Raw genomic sequence first — 20,582 nt, forward strand, 5'->3', positions numbered from 1 at the left:
GGCACAACCTATGAATTTTTCGATGACTGAAACCAGTTGCCAGAGGGCTAGACGCTACGAATGTATTATTTGGTAATTTTCGAACCTAGGATCAAACAGATACAACCAAAAACGGTAAATATTTGATACAGGGTCAATGGTACTGGTACACTTACCCTACACTTACACTCAGCTCAGTGAATTTCGGGAAGAACGTAGTTTGAACATAGAGAAAGAGAGGAGTTCATCTCTTTAAATGCTACACGGATCAGAGCCTTGTTTTAATATTCGAAAGCTCTCAATCTTCGGCTCCGACGCTTTCCCATCCTCCCGAAGGACGAGGGAGCTTCTTGCCTGCTCGCAGCCCGCTTGACGATCAACTCCGCGCCCCTGAAACCCCGGCCGAATGATCGAGACACCAATAATTCTCCCCCCACCGCCCCCGGCGTGATCCAAACTCCGAGTGTCTCCTCTGACCCGCTTTTTTTCCCCTTTTTTTCAAGAGCCGCCGGAACGAGCATCGCGTCTGATCGCGAGGGAGTCTGCACAATTATACATATATTGGGGGTGATCCTTAACAAGGTTATTTTTGAATTTCGTCCGGCTCACCCAAATTGGTTCCAAATAATTGTAAAATAATTCAACTCTATCGCGTGACGCAAAGAGGGTGGATTTTTACATCGAGTCTACCGAACGGATTTGGATGAAACTTGGTACAAGGAGTTTTATTGGGTCGCTGATTACGAATCTGAAATAAAAATTTGACGATTCGAAATAGTGGTTCCGATATGGTGAACCAAAATCGAAAAAGTTACACGAACTTGGTGATGCTCGTAGCTGAGGCGTTTTTGAGGTTGCTGATTACGAATTTGCACTCGAAATTATCAATTTTGAAACGGCAGACCAAATTCCCAAAAGTCACGCGGTGTTGCCATATTGGATCCAATATTTTAAATTCTGTAATTTTCAGTCCAGACTCGTAATCAGCAGCCTTGAAAACCACCGAGCACCGAGTTTTGTCAAAGTCGAATGATTTCTCAGATTTAGGTCCGCCATATCGGATCCGAAATTTAGAATTTTTAACTTTCCAGTTCTGATTCGTAATCAGCGACCCAAGAAACCCCCTCGTGAAAAATTTCATCGAAATCCGTTGGGTAGATCAAATGTGCCCCGAAAATGGTTAAACGGGGAAATCCACCCTCCTACGGGTAAGGGTTGGAGATAAATAGACAGATAGAGTTGACATAAATATTTGAAAAAAAATTTGGAACCGATTTTGATGGGTGGGCCGGTTTCAATTCAAAAATGACCTTATTAAGGACCACCCTGATATATAAAATTTTTACCAGACATTCGAATCTCCCGCCATTTAATTCGCAAAGAAAGCGACACTCACCGCTTCGACCCTGGATCGACACTCCGGTTCATCGATGTACCACAACGTCAGAAACGTTATCAGATCCGTGAAGTCTGGCTTGTTGAAACTGAAACAAGAGAGGAGGGAATGACATTTAAAAATTATATGAAAGTTCTGTTCAGCAGAGGGATGAATGATTTTTCAAAATTTAACCCCTCGCACAATTTTTGATGGAAAATTAAGGTAGATTCGAATCAAAAAAATATATTTGTCAACCCGTTGTGTGAGAATCTCAAACTCAATTATTTCCACATTCAGAGATCGCCTGATTGTCGTTTGCACTCGGATTTCGTTACGTGCCGACAATATTATAGATTTATCGTATCTGTGAATTTTCTTCAGATATAATTTTAGTGAATCCGTACAACAGTGAAGCACCTTTACATCAGCGTGTTATTGAATAAAATATTCTTCACGGTTTTGCAAAAGTGAAACGAACGGTATCGATTCGTCAAAAAAAAAGACGGATGCGACGACGTCGAGATTTGTTACAGATTTCAATCGTTTATCCAAACTTGACGATGAAACATTTTAAAATGAAAGAAGATTTCCCCTGTAAAATTGTATGATAATTCATTGAGTGTGAAATTTTTTTTTTTTTTTTTTTTTCATATCTACACGGAAAAATGCACCAGACTTTATTTCCTCTGCAAACCATATCATACGTATCCCTAATTCTCCACACTTCCGTAGAATAACGTATTTAACGGTCACATTTGGTGAACTTTACCCCAAACGTGATATTTTGCTTAAAAAATAAGTTATAAAAATCTTTAAAAAAGACATATACGTATTTTTTAGGAATCGCAGAAAAAGGTCTCTCAGTTTTCTTAGCCAAAATTGTTTGTTCAAATATTGCAAAAAATCGGAAACGTGAAGTAAAGTGTGAAAAACGTCGATAAAAGGCCTTTGTTTTGCTCGAAGAATGGCGTCAAGAGGTTCGTTTCTACGACTTGGGTACTCTACGAAGGATTTGAAAAATATAAGGGATGAAATTCACCCAGAGTGACAAGTTAGTGGTATAGCAACGACGTTAGAACGATCGATAGATGACGTAAAGAGAGGATGAAAAAAAAGGATGTACGTATCTCAAAATTTTCGCAATAGAAAAATATTTTCAACCCCTACCGATATGTCAATAAAAAAAAAAAAGAATACAGTAAAACGAGACACCTATTGAGACACGTAAGAGCCCTGACTAAACCTCATAATACATACAAGAAGGCTGGAAAAGAATTTGAAATAGAATAACGAGGGTCCCTCGCGTTAAAGTTAAAGCCCTTATTTTTCAGGCAAGGGCGAAGACTCGCCGGTGGGGGGGGGGGGGTTTGTTATCGGAATTAAATCTGGCGACCAGGTCTCAAGACGCTAATGGATTCAGCGGGAGGAGCGTCACTTTTTGAAATTGTGATAAGCCGTGTGCGTGCTCGAAATTCCGGAGTGTGAGTGAGCGAGTAAGGGTGGGGGGGGGGGAAGGGGTGGTTGTATAAGTTGAAGTTTAAAAGGTGTATGGTAAGTCGGCTGGGAAGTTGGTCGAGGGTGAGGTGGGGGTGGGAGTGGGGGGTGAATTTACCCGCCTGCATATACTACGTATAGCGGCGTGGGTAGGTATAATATAGCGCGTTACCTCGAGTTTAATCGTCGATTTGAATAGCCAAGGATTTAAACGGACTTTTACGACCCCCGCCTTTTTATAACTGGCAACAGCAAACCCACCCGCCTAGTTTTACGAGCCCGAGAGTCTACTAAGTAATATATAACAAAGGCGGTTATGCGTTTTTTATCAACCGCTCTATGTGCGCACCTTGTAAATTATTTACATTTCAAACTCGCGCCCCTCAGACTCCCGTTGCAGCGACGGGGTATTAAGTGTAACACGATGAACATGACAGCATCCGAGAGGCAGCGGCGGCAATTAAGGGATGGTAATTTATCGCTGTCCGGAAACTGTTGGGTTATTATATGATAATCGACGCCTGTTAAGGGCGAAGGTACGGTGGTACCAGTTTTGAGGGTGGATCTTTAAAGTTGCAGCCACGATTAAGAAGAAGACAAAGTTCAGGAGAAGAACTGTATAACGAATTATCGTCGACGCTGGAAATTCCGCGGCTTTGTGTTGAGGGGCAAGAGGCACGATGAGGGTGGGGGGTGGGGGGGGGGGGGGACAGACATCTCGAATAAATGCTTTTCTGCAAGTGCTCGGGGGAGACACCCCCCCGGGTTTCCCAACCCCTCCGCACTTGATGAACGCAGCAACGATTGCTATCCACTCGAGGAGTTATTTAATTCAAGGAGCGTTCAAATAAAAAGACCATTCAAGAAACGAAGAACGCGCTTTGTGCCCCGTTCCTTCTATTCAACTCGCCTTCTCCCCGCGGCCGTTTCTCAATTCGATTTCGACGAATAACCCCGTTCCCTTTATTCAACATCCCTGCATCAGGTAGAAACGTCTGCGGACGAAGAGTTCTGCCTCTGACATATTTTAACTCCTTGTTCGGAGGGGTAGAAGGAGAGACACCGAGTGCTTCTCAAGTAAGGACGTCTTGTATTCGGTAATTGCTCGGTTGCCCGATCTGGGTCACTTGATTAGAACACGTTAATCGATGAAATTACCGATCGACGAGCGATTCGGACGTATTTCAAAACGCGATGAAAGACGAACGATCGACGGCGGGATAAGGCCGGACAATTTGTCTTTCACTCATATTTTCGAACGCGGTACGAAGACCCTCTTGATCTCGCAGTGAAGAGGACGATACCTTTCCAACTTCTATTCACGCGTACCTTCCTGCCTTGGATGTATACCGGAAAAAAGCAGACAGTCAATTATCCTCGGGGTTTCAACTGCACCAGGAGCACCTCATTACGGAACAGAACCAGTATTTCAATAAAACCACTCGCAATTCTTATCATCCGACATTCATAACAACAACGTTCTCCGTGAAAAGACGCTCTTCCAGTTGGAGCAGTGCAAAAGAGCAGCAAAAGTCGTCGCGCGAAGCGTCGCTCCGGAGTTCATCCAGGGTGCCAGATTTTAACGAGTCACAAAAACCCGCGTTTCCACAACCATTTGGACTCGAGGGAACCGAACTCGAACCCCCCGAGTCGAGAATCAAAGATTGTTCTAACGAGGAAGGTACCCCATGTCGATCTCTCCGATTTCATTTCTTTTGTAAAATGTTGTAGTAGACTAAAAACCAAGCGACACGTACTTTGTTTCATCCGCTATCAAACACTTTAAGGGGGTGAAACCACCCTCTAAAGTAAGGCATGCCAAGGGGTGATTTGGCAGTTTCTTGTTTCAATCGAGGAAATTACATTTTTCATTTCTCCTTATGAGAAAATTTTTGCAGTTGGATTTGTTGAAAAACGTTACGTTCCTGTGGGTGAAACCGTCAAATCACACCTTGACATGCCTTGCGTTGGAGAGTGGTTTCACACATTTCACGTGTCAAATGGCAAATGCGAAAAAATACGTGTCACTCAGTTTTTAGTCTACTGTAACGCGTTACAGGGGAAATCAAATCGGAGAGATCGACTTGGGAAACCTCGATTGCAAGACCGAGCTAAACCAAATGGTGCTTACACCGTAAGACAACCGGGTGTAACTTCTCTGCGTGATTATCCCAACTGCTTGTGGTGGCGGTAACGAACGTCTCCCGAAGGAGGCAGCCCTCGACCACAGTCAGCCACGAAACGAGCCGGCGCATCGTTGAAGGTAGGGCGTATAGTGCCATAGAGGAGAAGAGTTATCTGATATAGTGTGCCTATTCCCGGCTGCACGCGGCTCGGCTCACTTGGCACGTAGACGGTGTAAGAAGAAACAGAGCCCAAGAGCGGGTTGGCGTGATCCCAAAGGCGCACTCGTTGCATCTTCCCGTTTTATGCTCGCCTCCTGGAGTCCCGCGAGTATACAGAGGAGTTATGTGAACCCGTGTTGGGTAATAATCTCCGACAAGATAGCGAGAGTCAGTTTTTGATTTTCACGGGACACATCGAGCTCCGATCTTCGGCACGTCCTGCCGGCCACCTTCCAACATCTTTCGAGAGGCAAGTAAATCGCGTCGTTTTTCATACCCTCTTTTATTCGCGACGCTTCGAAAATGCTTTCAATCGCTTCGGATGGCCCGATGAAGCTTTTACCTTCAGTTTGGAAACGGTTTCGGAATCCGTTCAAGTAGAGAAACAGTTCCACGAAACCTCCAACTCGAATTGAACAACACCGTTCACGAATCCCTGAAATGTTTTCGGAGAAAAATCGAACGGCTATCAACGACTTCAACGTTCTACCCATATTCGGATCTAACGGCGAACCACCGGGTCCGTAGCCGTGTTTCTGCAATGTGAAAACCAGCTCACGAGATCAGGTCAAACTGTACCTTTCTTCGAACGTGTTCTTGTTGTTTGTCTTCGCAGCCCGACAACTTTGAATTCCATGTGTAACTTCGGCGCGTCGTCCGAGCAGCGGGATATTCTAACGCGTGTTATAATACACGTTTGCAATCCACTCACACTGAGACAAATTTCACATGTTACGGTTGCAAAACTGTCTGAACATTGTTGGAATTACGAAAAACGAAGTACGCCTAACCATTTTGCGCTATCGTCGATCCTTTTTTGGTAATTGCAACGCAAAATCAGTTCGATCGGTTCACCCTACTTTTTTAGCTAAGCAAGGCTTTAACGTCAATTTATTCTTGCACAAGCGTTAAATTTTCGCAACAGTTGCAAGAAAATATAGCAACAGTGATCGTAATGAGAAAGAACAGTAACGGATACCAGACTTTCCGGTAACAGGTAGAAAACTAATTTTCATTTTCTACCTAGAACTGCATTTTTTGATTGTGGTAAAAAATGAAGACAGTCAAGGACTGAGCGGTAACCGGAACTAAAAATTTCTCTCAGTGCAGGCACTCAACAAAATGCCTTCATAACAACGGATGGATGGGCAGACGACAGAGACGCGACGATCGTGTTTGGGGTAGTTTTGACTACAATTGTATCTGCTCTCCGGCAACTAATTCTATATATAAGGACCTGTGGCTAATTACCGAGTTGAAATTCAGCAGGAGCGGTCAGCGTTGGTAATCGTCAAAGACGAGGTGGCGGTGTAACTGGGCCGGATTATAGAACTCTCCGGAGCTTCTCGAGAAGTCCGTGAGGTACCTGTGAGAATTAGGTTCTCAAACCTTGGGACTTGACCACATCAGAAGATGACCTTCGTCCGCTTTGAACGTGGTTACACCGTAGCACAAAGCCGAGAGACGGCGTACCAGATTTCTGAAATATCGCTTCGATAGAACGGCGATAACCGCAAGCAGCGCTGCCGTGCGCGAAGGGTGGCTGAGAGGATAATTGAATTTTGAAGCAATTTCCTAGGGGCTTTTCCCCCCGTAATGAGAAGAAGCGGTGGGGTTTCGGAGTCGTAACCATTTCAAGTGACGGGTGGGGTACAAAAATGGGAAAGACCAAAAAGTCGACGGGACGAAATCCCGAAAGTCGAACTTTGGCCAGTTCAAAAGGTAGAAGGACCGTAAATACGAAGAGAGGACTTGTGGGAAAATAAAAATTGGGAACGCTAACGATAAAATGTATTAATAATTTTATACCGACATTTTTTTTTTTTTTTTTTGTTGAAAGATTACGAAGAGCAAAATATTGAATTACGAAAATACCTGAGAGACAAAAAGTCGACTCTTTGGTCTTTCGGGATATTGACCCCAAACACCAAGTGCGCCAGGTTTCTGGACACGCAAAAAAAAAAATAAAAAGCGAGGCATGATCGTCACAGCGACGAAGGGGTGAAAATTTGGGATCCCCTTGTGGAATGCATGACTTGGCATAAATTGATTTGATCTCTGTAGCGACGCGAGGCGGCTCTACGTGATCTCGTCAAGCCTCGAAAAGTTGGCGAGTCCTCGCCAGCGCGGGATAAGGAGGGAGATGGATCCCATATCGAAGGTAAAAGAGGGAACCACGTGCCGAGTAATGGCATCTTTGAAAGGCGGGGCTGCCAGACGGGATCCTAATAGAGGCGGCAAGGCCACCGGAGATTTATCGCTTACGTTGCTGACTGGCTCGTTCACGTTCGGTTGGATGCATGCCTGGATCTGTAGCAGGGTATCTGATTTCGCGACCGGAACTAAAAGGAAACGCGTATTCCATATGAAATCGGGTAGCGGGAATATCAAACGTCGAGTGGAAAACGGCCGGGTAGTCGAGCCGGATCGAGCATCGCCGATAATCCGCTTCTGGACGTTTAAATTCGCTTTAATATCCCACCCTCGAACCCCGCGCGACATCAGGCAGGTTAAAGTTTCGCCATCGAATGTCGAAAATCTCTCCGAAAATCGAGCCCCGCTGCTTTGTTCTAAACGGGTTATTAAACCGGTGAGCAAATACCAGGTTACATTGATTATCACCGAGCATGCGTAAACACAAGATCTTGAGTGAATTGACTTACTTGTATGAAAACGGTATGTAGGTTTTTTTTTTTTTTTTTTTTTTTGCAAATAAATAAATCAGGGGTGTATAAATTGTATAAATAAAATTATAAATATTGATTATTTTAAATCATTCATTCGTCCATCCACTCATTAGCAAAATTAAAATACGCCTTTCATACAGACAATGTTCATCGTCAAATAATTTTTTATTAATAACTCCTCTGTGGCTAGTCTTTGTCCTCAAACAATAACAGTTTCTTTGTTGTCGTTTTTGTTTTACTCAACTTTTATTTTTTTTTTTATATCGTTGTCAAAGTGGATTCCGCAGTTTTCGTTACACGGATTTCGTTCTCGTCGATGGCTTTTCACTCTTCGTTGTCATCGAACTTTTTGAAACGATGTTAACTTTTGACATATGGTTTAAAAACAAAATTCGACTAGACTGTATTGAGCAACGAAGAAACATGTGTTGTAAAACTGAATAGATTGATAGGTGAAAAATTAAATTTAAATTAGGACTACGAGGTATTAGTTCGATATTAATTCTTGAATGGGGTTTGATTCTACGGAAATCAGTTCCACAGAGCAGCTATTCTACAGAATATGTTCCACAGGCTCGTTTCTACAGAAAAAAAGTTCAAGATTCACATCAGAAATAAACCTGCATGAATTATTCTACAGAAGAATTATTCTACAGAATATTTTTCCACAGACTGTGTCTGACACAACGCAAATTTGTAGCAATCGTCGAATTGTTTCAAAATCATAAATTCAACCGTCAGTCTCGTAAAACTTGATTTAACTAAATTTAAATTACTCGCTTTGCACCGTACGGATATCGCGTTGGGTGTGTAAAACTATAAAACTGTAAAGCCGTAAAAAAATATTTCTGTAAAACATTTGCCGTGTAGAAGTTACATTCTATAGAATCGATCCTCCTCCAAATTCTTCGGCGTCTTTTCGTATAGCATCAAACCGACTTCGTTGACGAACCGACGTTTCCGCTCATCCACGAATGCAGCGGGAAAGCCGCGTTTGTTTAGCTCGCAAAATTGGGGTCCGGATTCGGTTTGGTTGGCTAGTTATCCAGTGCCAGGGTCCAGGGTCTGAGCTATGACAACGAGCCGCGTTTCCATCGCGACGGCGCATATCAAACAGTCAGAGTCTTAGCTCGGAAGATTAATGTAAGACGATCGCGACGCCGGTGGTTACATCGCTTAAGACGATTACCATCTTGTTAAAACCCGGCGGTAGCGTGTATTCGCAAGTTCGCCAGGGCGAATAGGGGCGGTCTCTCCGAGTGTACCGTTCCCTGGAACACTCTAATTACTGCCTCGTGTCAGGTGGAGCTCGACAGGATTCGAAATCCCCCGGCGTTTGGCGTTGGCTATATTGCCGAGACCGTCGATGTTGCTCGATGACTTCTCTGCGGCGGATGGGGGCCGAAAATTAATCAAAGCTAACAGCGGGTCCGAATTAACCTTAGGGCCAAAAAGGCTATAGCATTGGGCCCGCGGAAACAAATTTTTCAAATCAGTAACTACGCTGAGAGAAATTTTTAGTTACAGTTACCGCTCAGTTCTCAACTATTTTCATTTTTTATCACAATCGAATAACATAGTTCTAGGTAGAAAATGAAATGCAAAGATAAATTGACGTTAAAGCCTTGTTTAACTAAAAAAGTAGAGTAAACCGAAGAAATTGATTTTGCGTTGCAATAACCAAAAAAGGATCGACGATAGCGCAAAATGGTTACGCGTACCTCGTTTTTCGTAATTCCAACAATATTCAAACAGTTTTTTCTGAACGATACCTGTTTTACTGAATTTTTCTAGTTACTGTAACAAATGAAATTTTTCTCAGTGTAGATTTTCAAAGATTCGAGTATTTTAACTCTTAATCCTTACCGATAAAGGATCGCATCAATGTCAATGTCCGAAGAATTTTCTGCATAAAGTTCGAGAACTTTGTACACACGTGAATATTTTTTCCCCAATAGTATCGCAGGAAAATCTAATCGATTTGTCTCCGTTAAGCATATAGGGTGAAATCGATGGGTCGTGATTTAGATTTTTAAAATATAAGAGTCAATTTTGCCAACGTTAGGGCGCAAAAAAAAAAAGAAAAAAAAGAAAAGAAAATTAAATATATCTTCTCAATATCGTAAAATACGAAATTTCTGTTAGGTACCTATAAAATACTATTTTATACAAATCTGAATTACATAAGAGAAATAGAATAATAAAAACGTTTTGTCGCCACTTTTTAACTTCGAACAATCGGACCATCCTTCGGCTTTTTTTTCGGGAATCGGGCCCCGTTAATTCGGGCCTGGCCAAGAGTTGTCACGGTGCACCCGGCAGTGCAGCATCATCCGGGCGGACCGCGAGGGAAAATTAAACGCTGTTAGCTGCTGGGCTGAGCGAGAGGAATCCTCGAGGCTGACACTCCGACCGGTCGGCCACTCCCGGAATCTGCATAACCAATTTACATGCATCAAAGCCGAGGGCTCCTCTACTAACCTGGGTCGACTTGCCCCGGGACCTCCTCGACCCAAGCAATATGTATAAGATACGAATTGATACTCGTTCCGTTGGCTGACCCCGCCCGAAGGGCGTCTGGCTCCCAGATGCTCGAGGGCTGATACATCTCGCCTCGATGGCTCGCCAGTTTCGAGATACAAAATTATTCAAACTCCGAGAATTAGGGATTGCCGGAAACCGGCAGCTGCGAGTCGCGGGATTGTGCGATCGTTGCAATGAAGATTAATGGAAAATGGTACCGTGCTTAACCCGGTCTGTTACAGAATCCGCTACAGAGGCGCCCTTTTTTTCTTCTTTGGCATTTCTTAAAAATATTTCATGCAAAATGAGGTTAAAAGTGAAAAATACTTCAACTTTGGATGAGGGTTTTTTTTTTGTGAATCTATAATTGTTTGAAATTGTTATAAATAAACACACGTGTAAAAAAAAAAAAGAAAACGACCTGTCTTCGTGAATGTAATTCGTTAGCGGAGAAATTTGATGATAAACGTATGATAAAAACGCTTGGAATTCATTGGCTGACAAAACAGAGATCTCAGAATGGCCGTTTGATTTACAAAATTCAATGCATGGGGGTTGGTTTTACCCTTCTTAGGGGTGCGTATAGATATTAATGGGGGTGGCATCTATTCTCAGCCTAACGTCGTACCGTCTCAAAATAAATATTCATAAAAATTTCATTCAAGAACATTGTCTAAAGACGATGTTAATAATTCACCCCATTTTCATGTCATTCTAGTTGTTCTTTTAGTTTTATTAAATTTTTGACATCAGTTTCGCATTCAGCGTCGCAAAATAGGAATATAGGAAACGTATAATTGCACTTCCGTGTCAATAAAAACTAAATTGCATGGCTGAAAGGGTTAACGATCACGTAAACAAATTTTTATCCGTGAATGGTTTGTCTTGTGTACGAAATAAACTTTCTACGGACGGTGATTCTTGAGCAGGATAAGTTACACCTTCGATTTCTCAGTTGTGAACAACGGTTGAGACTTTCGAAAATATCAAGCGTCATTCCGTAGGTATTTACGAAAACATACGGACAACGTAACGGAGTGACGCAACCCGAAGTATCGAAGTCGATGGGCAATTAATAGGATGGAGACACGATTGTTTCATCAACGAAATACACGCGACGTGTCAGCGTTCGTAACAATTTTTACAACGATGTAAAAGTAAATGCTCAGCTGTATAATATATATTGTTCGTAGAAAGTAACAGTCGGTGTATAATAATGCGTGTAAACAACGTTTGAACGGAAAATGAAATTAAACTATTAAAATTAACAAAAGTGGCTAAATTAGCGGTACTTTAACGGTAGAATCTTCAATTTTCATAGCGATATTTCACGCGAATAGCAGTCTTCGTCGTGCATATTTCAAGCATTAAGTGAAGGTAAAATTGAGGAGAATGAAAGTAAAGGGTACGAGTGACGGTGAAATTCTATGAATTTTAGTCGACTGTTAATCCTACCGTAGAAATCGAAGAAGCAAAGTTGTCGTGTTTTCTTTTCTGTCTATGCAGGTATTGTCAGATCGTTGCACGAATTTTGATTTCCTCTACGTAACTGATAAATGAAAAAAAAGTTAAATTAGATATAGTTTGTTTTTGTAAAAGCCAGAACGATATTTCGGATTTCAATAAAAATTACCTATTTTCTCATACGTTTATTCTAAATAATAACTAAACGAAATTGAGTTTTCCATATAACTTCACTTTCATTCAAAAATAACAAACTGCAAATGTAAAAGAATCGATAAACAAAGTTTAAAAATGAATATTTTTCGTACGGACTTTCTTGCATCAAACCCCAAACGAATCTCCCATCATACTCTGATAATACCGCCCCCTGACAACGTTAATAACGATGAAGTCCATCACATCTTGGTGAAAAAGTTTTCCTTTTTCTTCCGAACACTTAACGTAAAAAAGACGAAAACAAACTTTATAAGCAATAAATAAAGGTTTCGGTAATTACTCTATGTACAGAATGAAAATTTATTCATTTTTTCAAGAAACTCAAAGAAACAAGAATTTTTGTTTCTTCGACCTGCGATAAACTTTGACACAGTGCAGGTAGATCTCGACAAGCGTTGGCTCTTTCACGGATATCGAAGTGAAGAATCGGCAATTCCTCTCGAGAGAATTCCGCTTTGGCGTGAACGGCATTGGGTGTGAAAAATTTCAGCGATTTGGTCCTCGCGGTTTTCTCCAGCTATCAGAGAGTGGAAAAGGGTGGTAAATAAGTTCCGAAAAGATTATACCGGACGAGATGATAGGTGTGGCTTAACCGACATTTCAATTTGGCCAGGCTTAAGCTCGGCGGGAACATATTCCAGGCAGGCGGGCGGGAAAATATCTAAACCCTTGTAACGAGCGGTCCAAACGACACTTGACTCGTGGCTACCCAACTTAACACTCAGCTCTTAGCGCCGGCCGCTCCCCGTCCGCAGAGTCATAATATTTTTTAGCCAGGCTGACCCCGGTAATGGGGCAATGGGCGAAGAGGGCGAAGAGGGCGAAGAGGGCGAGGGTTGGTTTTCCTCGCCACCCCCTTTCCGCCTTTTCTCCCTCCTCCACCTCAGCTTGGGCGTATGGATTACAGGGCGACTCGCCTCGAAGGGCACCTTGCGACTAGCTTCCCGCTGAGCGAGCGAAACCTGGCGAGGCGAGGGCCTTAAATTTACGTTTTAGAAAGTTAATTGAATGGGCGTAGGAAACTGCCGGCGTTCCCGCTCATGCGGGATCCCGGAGTAGCTTATAACGCCGACTAGACCAGAAACCCGAAATGCTTATCGCGACCCTTTCCTACCACCTCGCAAATACTTGTCAGGGCTTGTGAATAACTGCTTGTAGAACGCGGACCACCCCGTGCCCGTCTTTCCCGTATAACTGTGCTGGCACTTCAAAGGACGCCAACATCTCCAATGGAATCCACACAATCAGCGAGAGCGGTTAATTACCGCTATAATTTTCCACCTCCAGGGATTTCAATTTTCCCCGATATCTTGTCTCGAGGAGATTTTAGGCTGTATTCAAAATAATTTTTAGCCAGCTTCGTAAACCGCTGGCTTACAGGTTTCGTTGTAGGTGAGAGGTGTTGGGATCAACTTCAGCTCTCGTAGAGAAATATTTGAAATCCAACGATCGATCAACCCCAATGACAAGGCCTCACGAAATTCGGTAAAGCCTGAAAGACTCGATCCGGAACTCTGGCGTAGGAAAAGTTTCTAAACATAATCGACCCTTTGCCGAGGATCGAAAAGTCTTCGCTGGATATATAAGTGGCACTGGACCGCAGGGACGTACGTAAGTAACATATCCTTGAAAATGAGTTCAGGGTCGGGTATCTGGATAGGGAAATTCCGACCCAGAGATAATAAATTTCCCGAAACTTCGCCCCGAAGATCCTATAAACACATAAACCATGCTCTTAAGACCCTTTCGAAGATCCAAAGGAGCCTCGCAACTTTAAAGCAAGCCCGAAACACACACACGGTGCGCGTGTAAAACCTGCAGGACGATTCGTCCGTGTGAAGGGTTGTAAAAGGAGTTTCGAGTTCCTGGACGAAACTCGTCGGTCCCCTCGATATTTCACGCTCTCCTTCTCCGAGCCAGCGTAAGCCCGTCGTGACGGTGACAACAAGTGGTTTTTGCTTCTGACTGTGTGGAATGACACGCGTGCAGAGCCTCCACCCCAAACTCTTAGCGACTGCATTCCTCGAGGTGCACCTTGCGGGTAGTTCCGATAACTTTTTACCCGTCCCATTTACCCCTCGCCCTCATTTCCGGCATGGTCTCGCAAAAGTCGCGCAGCCGCGACGTATTATCGCAACGATGAGGGCTCCGTCACGTGCCTGGCGCCAAACCAAACAGAAATTTAATTTCGAAATCCAGTTTAATATTACTGCACCAAGGATGCGGAGTTATTGCTGGTTCCCTTTCCATCTTTCTCTTCATCTCTTTTCTCCCTTCTTTGGCAGCGACGCACGCGAGCGTGACTTCCTCTGATCCAGGAGATGAAAGATATCCTGCAGGTATGAAACTGGTGTATAAGTACAACTTCCAGCTCCTTTAAACGAATACATCCTGTCTGCAATATCCGACATGAGGTGATTTTGCCCGGATCTACGGATTGCTCAGCGTATATATGTACGTGATCACTCTTCTTCTTTCCCTTTGATTTTCTTTTCAATAAAAGGCTATTCAGCTACGGATTTTATTTCGCGTCCGTCTATATCCTAGTTGCAAGTAAGAAATGCGAAACGCGGTGCACGCGCCTGTGTAACGCACCGTTTTCAGAGTTTTCGGTTTTTTTCTCAGCCTTCCCGATAACGCGAGGGGTGGACTGCCACCACTTCAAACGCGTGATGGTTCCTGCTCGATTACCCGTGACAAAGGTAGAATGAGAAATAGAGAGTCCGTCGTTTTACAGCGCAGCCAAGGATAAATAGAAATTCGAAGGAAAAAATATGGAGATGAACGTGGTACCGTTGGATGTGGATCAATACTTGGAAGGTTCAATATTCGGAAGGTTCAATATTCGGAATAGTTGATATACAGAAATTTCAAACATGTCAAAATAAAATAACGAAAGTTCAAAATTTAGATTTTCAAAAGTGTCACTGATTGAAATTAGAATGCCTACTAATCAGTGACACTTTCAAAAATCAAGATTTGGAACAATTTGACTTTCGTTACTTTAAAAATTCTTTCCAAATTTTGGCCTCCACCCATATGACGTAGTACGGTATCAGTACTTTGAAAACACGCAATTATTCTCTTGGACATTCGCACCGGTTGATATATTTTTCTCAAATCATGGAAGCATCTCTTCCTCGCAACGAAATCTCAGCTGCTTCGTTCGATGCATGTAACGTGATACCGCGAAGCAGACGATTTATGTAATACATAACAGTCCGAAGAATCGGGATAAAAATACGGGGCGGAATAAATGCCGATTCTTGAGATTTTCACGAGCCATGTAACCACTACCAATGCCTCTGTAGCCTCGACGAGCCGCCTCGGATGCGGTGGAGAAGCTGACGTGCCTTGGATGTAAAAATTTGCTAGGAATGCTGCGGCAACCGCAGAGAATACCGTACCTATATCCTCCCCCGTTCTCGAACCCGAATAAAACTCCCTCAGGGTGTAATAATATAATTCTCGGGCTTTGCCATGGCAGAGCGCTCTTTGAAATTTTCGTCAAATATCTCACAGTCTGCTCCGAGAATTACGCGCGAGAATTGCACATTATAAGTCAGTGCTGATGATCCCGTGAAATATTTTGAGAAGCTGCGTCCCGTAACTTGGATAACGTCTGGGAAACAAAAAGAGATTTACGACTTGTATTACATACACGCGCACCCTGTGCCGCCATATGTAACACTCGAGCCGGGAGAATCGGGAATGATAAAACGCAGGGGGTGCCGGTCGATACATAAGGTAGAAAAACTTATGACGCGATCATTTGTCCGGCTGTTGGTCCAAAATTGAGCAGTTTGTTTCACGTGAGAGGGTTTGGATCGAGCCCTGGACGTTGGACGCCGGTGGTGCTGCTGATGCTGGTTCATCGTTTCGTCGCCGAACGCCAACTCGGGTGCTCGTGAAAGCTACGAATAGAGCAGCAAGGAGAGTTCTGGATACAGATTTCTGCAATGACACTTTACCGACACTGCTGGAACGTTTGAGAGTGAGAGAATATCCCCACTCTGGCCCAATTCTAGAACGTTTTAGCAGTGTCGGTAGGATGTCGGTGCAGGAATCTGTACCCAGAACTTTCGTTGGTACTCTACTGCTACGCGTTCCTTCGCCCACTCGTGAAATGTATTTTCATGAAGAAAGGTTGGGTAGCAACCCACCGAAGAAGTCGTGACTGATACGAGCCAGACGATATGAAATTCGAAATCACCTGCATCCCTGCACACGAGAGCTGAAACTTAGTGTAGTATTCCTTCTGAGCAAGATTGCTACTTGTATGAAAGGTAGGTAGGTAGGGTATAAGGTGTACGTCTGGATTCTGCGAACTGAAATCGTTTCGATATTATGCGATTATTGTCTCGACATGAACTAGAAGGTGATGTGAAGAATCGAAGGGTCCTGAATGACATTCGAAGACAAAGGTCTGTTTCTTCTGTTGTTCAATTATACCGTAGCTCCAGGCTCGAATGGTCGTACGGTATAACGTCGTTGGATAGTTAACGACGGGCTTTTGTGTCCCTCTGTTTTGTATTCCCAGTTAAAGCTTTCAGTGATAATGTATTCCGCGAATCCTTCTCACCTTTTACCTTCGTACGTGTGTCCATGCAGTATGTAGGTACGTGTGCGGTGCGTGGGTGGCGGGAGAATTACGCACGCGGGTGAGTGACGACTCTACTCGCTTCTCGTATGCCACCTGCGGAATAAGGGGAATCCGTATCACTGGGACGTGTACATGCCCCACGTCTAGAGCCGGAGGAAACCCCAAAATTTTGTCATAAACTCGCACCTGTAATAAGTTCACCCACAACCCCCTGAACGAACGTGAATCCAGACATGAATATCAAAGAAAAGTTGTGCGCTGTTGGACGGCTGGCTAAACGCATAATTGTTAGGTTCCCGAATTTGTGAAAAGAACGGAGATGATGGCTTAAAGTCCTCGTTATTAACGACACTAAAATCCTTTGGCATTATCTCGGAATTACTATCCGAAGTTGGAGTGACAGTTGACGATGTTTACCACATACTCGAAACGACTCGATTCCAACTGGTTGCAGTGCACTGATAAATGGTTGGTGAAACCTTCAGTTGATAACTTTCCAAATTTGAGAAAAGAAGAGAGATGAAGGCTTCAAGTCCTCGTCAGTAATTACACCAAAGTCCTTTAGCGTCATCTCGAAATAGCTCTTAGCAAGTTAGAATGACTTTCAGCGACGTTTAACGTAAAGTTGGAATGACTCAATTCCAACTAGTTGCACCGACTCCTATCGAACAGAACAACTTGGGTTGATGAGAACTGTTTATCTATACAGTAAAACAAAGTGTAGACTTTCATTGGACGTGAATAGTAATCTGAGGGTTCAAATTTCACTCACATTATCTCCTTCGATACCCGGTATAATCACTGAGAGAGTAAAAACTTGCTACGATCGAATGACCTCGAATTTGCAGCTTTATCTCTACCTTTGCCACAGGATAATGAAAAAGCAGCGATGTTCCGACGACTGAGTCGGTTGCCCGATGATGAAACAAACTCCACGTGTTTGCGCCACGCTTTGGGGGGAAGAATGATTTGCGGGTTGGTGTAGCGGGCAAGGAAGAGAGCCGCAGGGCCGCAGGGCTCAAGAATCTCCGCCCCAACGAGCGCCAGGCTCGTTCGACGTGGGTTTAACCACCGTCAAAGGAATGCCGTGCCCTTGACTGCTCCAGCAAGCCTGCGGCCTGCTTGCCTCCAGAAATCGATAGCGTAACGCTGCGATGCCCCGGTACGAGTGTCAGGGTGGGTGGGATGGCTGAGTTCCCTCAATACGCACCCCCATCTCTCTCTCTCTCTCTCTCTCTCTCTCTTTCTCTCTCTCTCTCTCTCTCTCTCTCTCACCCGTTTTCTATCTGTATAATCTCCTTGGTACTTCTCATCCCTCTCGTTATACTACCGGGACTTCTCTGCAGGGTGTAGGTCCCTACCGTGGTTATATGTATGTATAGGAATGCGCGCCCTATCACCCTCGTCGTGTAAAGAACATGGTATCTCGTCCCGCTCGTTTTCCGATACACGGAGTCTCGGGACCGTTGGGGTAAAATGCGGGGGGAGGGGGGCACGAACGTCGCGATATCATTCCTCGAGTTCTGACCTAGGAACCTTGTTGTACTCGTTTACTCGCATTTCTGGACCATCCATCCGTTCACCCGGAGTCCTATGGAAATAAAACAATTCAACGCCCTCGACAAGGATACCGTTTGAGCACCGCGGTGCACCATACTAGGAAACTTATCGTCGGATATATGGTTGGATTAACATCGGATGTGGTGGTCAAATGAGAGATAAGAATATCGTCAACATGTATACTAGGCCACGCCAAGGTTTTTTTTCTTACACTGCATAAAGAAGTGAGAAGAAAATGTTCCAGGTATGGGAAGCATTCTGCGATGGTGAGTTTATGACGTCACCATTGGATTGGATTGGATATAGCGTTGGATCGACATTGAATACCATGTTTTAATGATATAGATAAAACTATAGTCTACATATATACAATGCCGATTCAACGCTATATCCAATCCAATCGAATGGTGATTTCATAAACTCACCATTAAAGAATGCTTCCCATACCTCCAATATTTTTTTCTCATCTCTTTGTGTACCGTAAAGAAACCTTGGCGTGGACTTGTATACATGTAGACTATAGTTTTGTCTGTCGTTGAAAATGTTCAAGATATGGGAAGCATTTTTCGATGGTGAGTTTATGATATCACCATGCAGTACATACACCTGGAAATAGTCTTGCACACTCGACTGCAGAGTTAGTTACTTGTCCACCTCTTGATGCTTGGTGGGTAGAGGAACTGTTTTACCAGTGTATGTAGAGGCGCGTGTTACACACAATGGTAAGAAAAGAAAAGCGGAGCTGCGCAGAGACGAGCATACAAAGGCAGTCCATGAGCAAAAAACGAATACGTAAAAAGAAAAAAAAAACATTTCACTAAGCCGAGGCGGGCGCCAAACCGCCAACGTCGTGTTCCGGAGGAGGTGAGGCGGGTAACGACTTGAAGAGCAAAACGGGCAAAGGGTTCGGCGAGACGGGTTTTCCTTTTCTGACTTCTTTTCATTAACCGCTAAGACATGGCCGTCCACCTCGTTCTCAGTGTTGACTCGCCGGTCAGGAATAGACGTAAGAAATTTTCGTACCCCGACGTTTTGACTTAAGCCGAGACTCCAAGGCTCCGAGCTTTCTAGACGCACGCCTTTGAGCATCCCTAACGGACATCATCGCATCTCCGTCTACCTTATACTCGCCTCTGGTAAACCCAAGTTTAATTAAAATCCCAATGAAATCCCGGCGCATACTGTAACAGTTACCGCAAAAGCACCGGCGTTACTTCCTGCACAAGTTGTAATGCTCACTCGAGGATGCCCTTAATTCTTTGAGAGCTTTCGCGCCGATAATACATATTTCACGGGAAAATTTTGGCTGCAAAACGTTAACTTTTCACTTGCGCATCCGAGTCGAGAAACTGTTGATCCGCAAGCTCGACACGCGCGAACCATTTTCATATTTTATTACATTTTTTTTCATTTTTTTATTTTTTTTGTTTGTTTTATATCATACAGCCTAAAGCGAATCCCGATTTTCGGAAGAGAGAAAAATTTTTTACTTCATATTTTTACCTTCCTAATGGGAAACGTGGAAAAGAACCTGTTGGCGAAAATGGAAAAATTGATTCGGAACATCGGTAAAAGTTACACGAGCGTGAGTATCTGATGTGTGAAAACAAACTTCTCTCGCCCGTATTAAAAAGAAAAAAGCGTATAAATCGTTCGTTAATAAAATCGTTGGATAAGTTGGGACAGTAATGAAAAATGTGCGTACGACAAGTCATCGTCATTGGGTTTTTACGTATGGAATTGACAACCATTCCGGAAACTCCGATTTCCATTAAATCGGACAGGCTGCTTTTCACAAACTGCACAAGTCACCCCGGGAAACATTTTCATACGCACCATGCGAAAATTTTACCAAGATTTACCGTTTCGATTCCTATTATCCCTCACAGTATCACTACCGGTTGATATTGATAGTGTCAATTTTTTTATTATCCTTCTCGAATAATTTAGAATTTCTCTAGAATTTACTGAGGAAAATATCATTTCTATCTGGTGTCACTTTACCAAATAAATAATCACGACATTTAATATTCACCATACCAAGTTTCCGTATCATGCTGATAAATTCTAGCGTGGTAATATAAAACTTCGTTATAACCGTACGAACAATAACGATTTTGACCTCGTTTTCCCTACTTCCGAACTAAAACGTGCTAAGCTTTAATACATTTTTATCGTTTGTTAACACAAACGGATTAGCAGTGTGCCTATAATTGCTTCTATGTTGGCAACTCAACGTTTCGTTACGTGTTCGTTGCGATAAGCGAATTACGAATCGAATTTCGCCGAGCGGTAAGAAATCAATTAACAATATCGAAGAATTGAGCGTTATA

At 43.4% G+C, this 20,582-nt stretch overlaps 1 protein-coding gene across 2 annotated transcripts in view; it reads right to left on the bottom strand.

The window, feature by feature from the left end:
• LOC124180549 (putative polypeptide N-acetylgalactosaminyltransferase 9) overlaps positions 1-20,582 on the bottom strand; it is a 191,805-nt gene that overhangs the window by 136,860 nt on the left and 34,363 nt on the right. For both annotated transcript variants that reach the window (XM_046566191.1, XM_046566189.1), the window contains exon 3: positions 1,376-1,463. The gene's annotated coding sequence lies outside the window, so the exon portion shown is untranslated. The remainder of the gene's footprint in view (positions 1-1,375; positions 1,464-20,582) is intronic.

Source organism: Neodiprion fabricii, chromosome 4, assembly GCF_021155785.1.
Source record: "Neodiprion fabricii isolate iyNeoFabr1 chromosome 4, iyNeoFabr1.1, whole genome shotgun sequence".
NCBI lineage: Eukaryota > Metazoa > Arthropoda > Insecta > Hymenoptera > Diprionidae > Neodiprion > Neodiprion fabricii.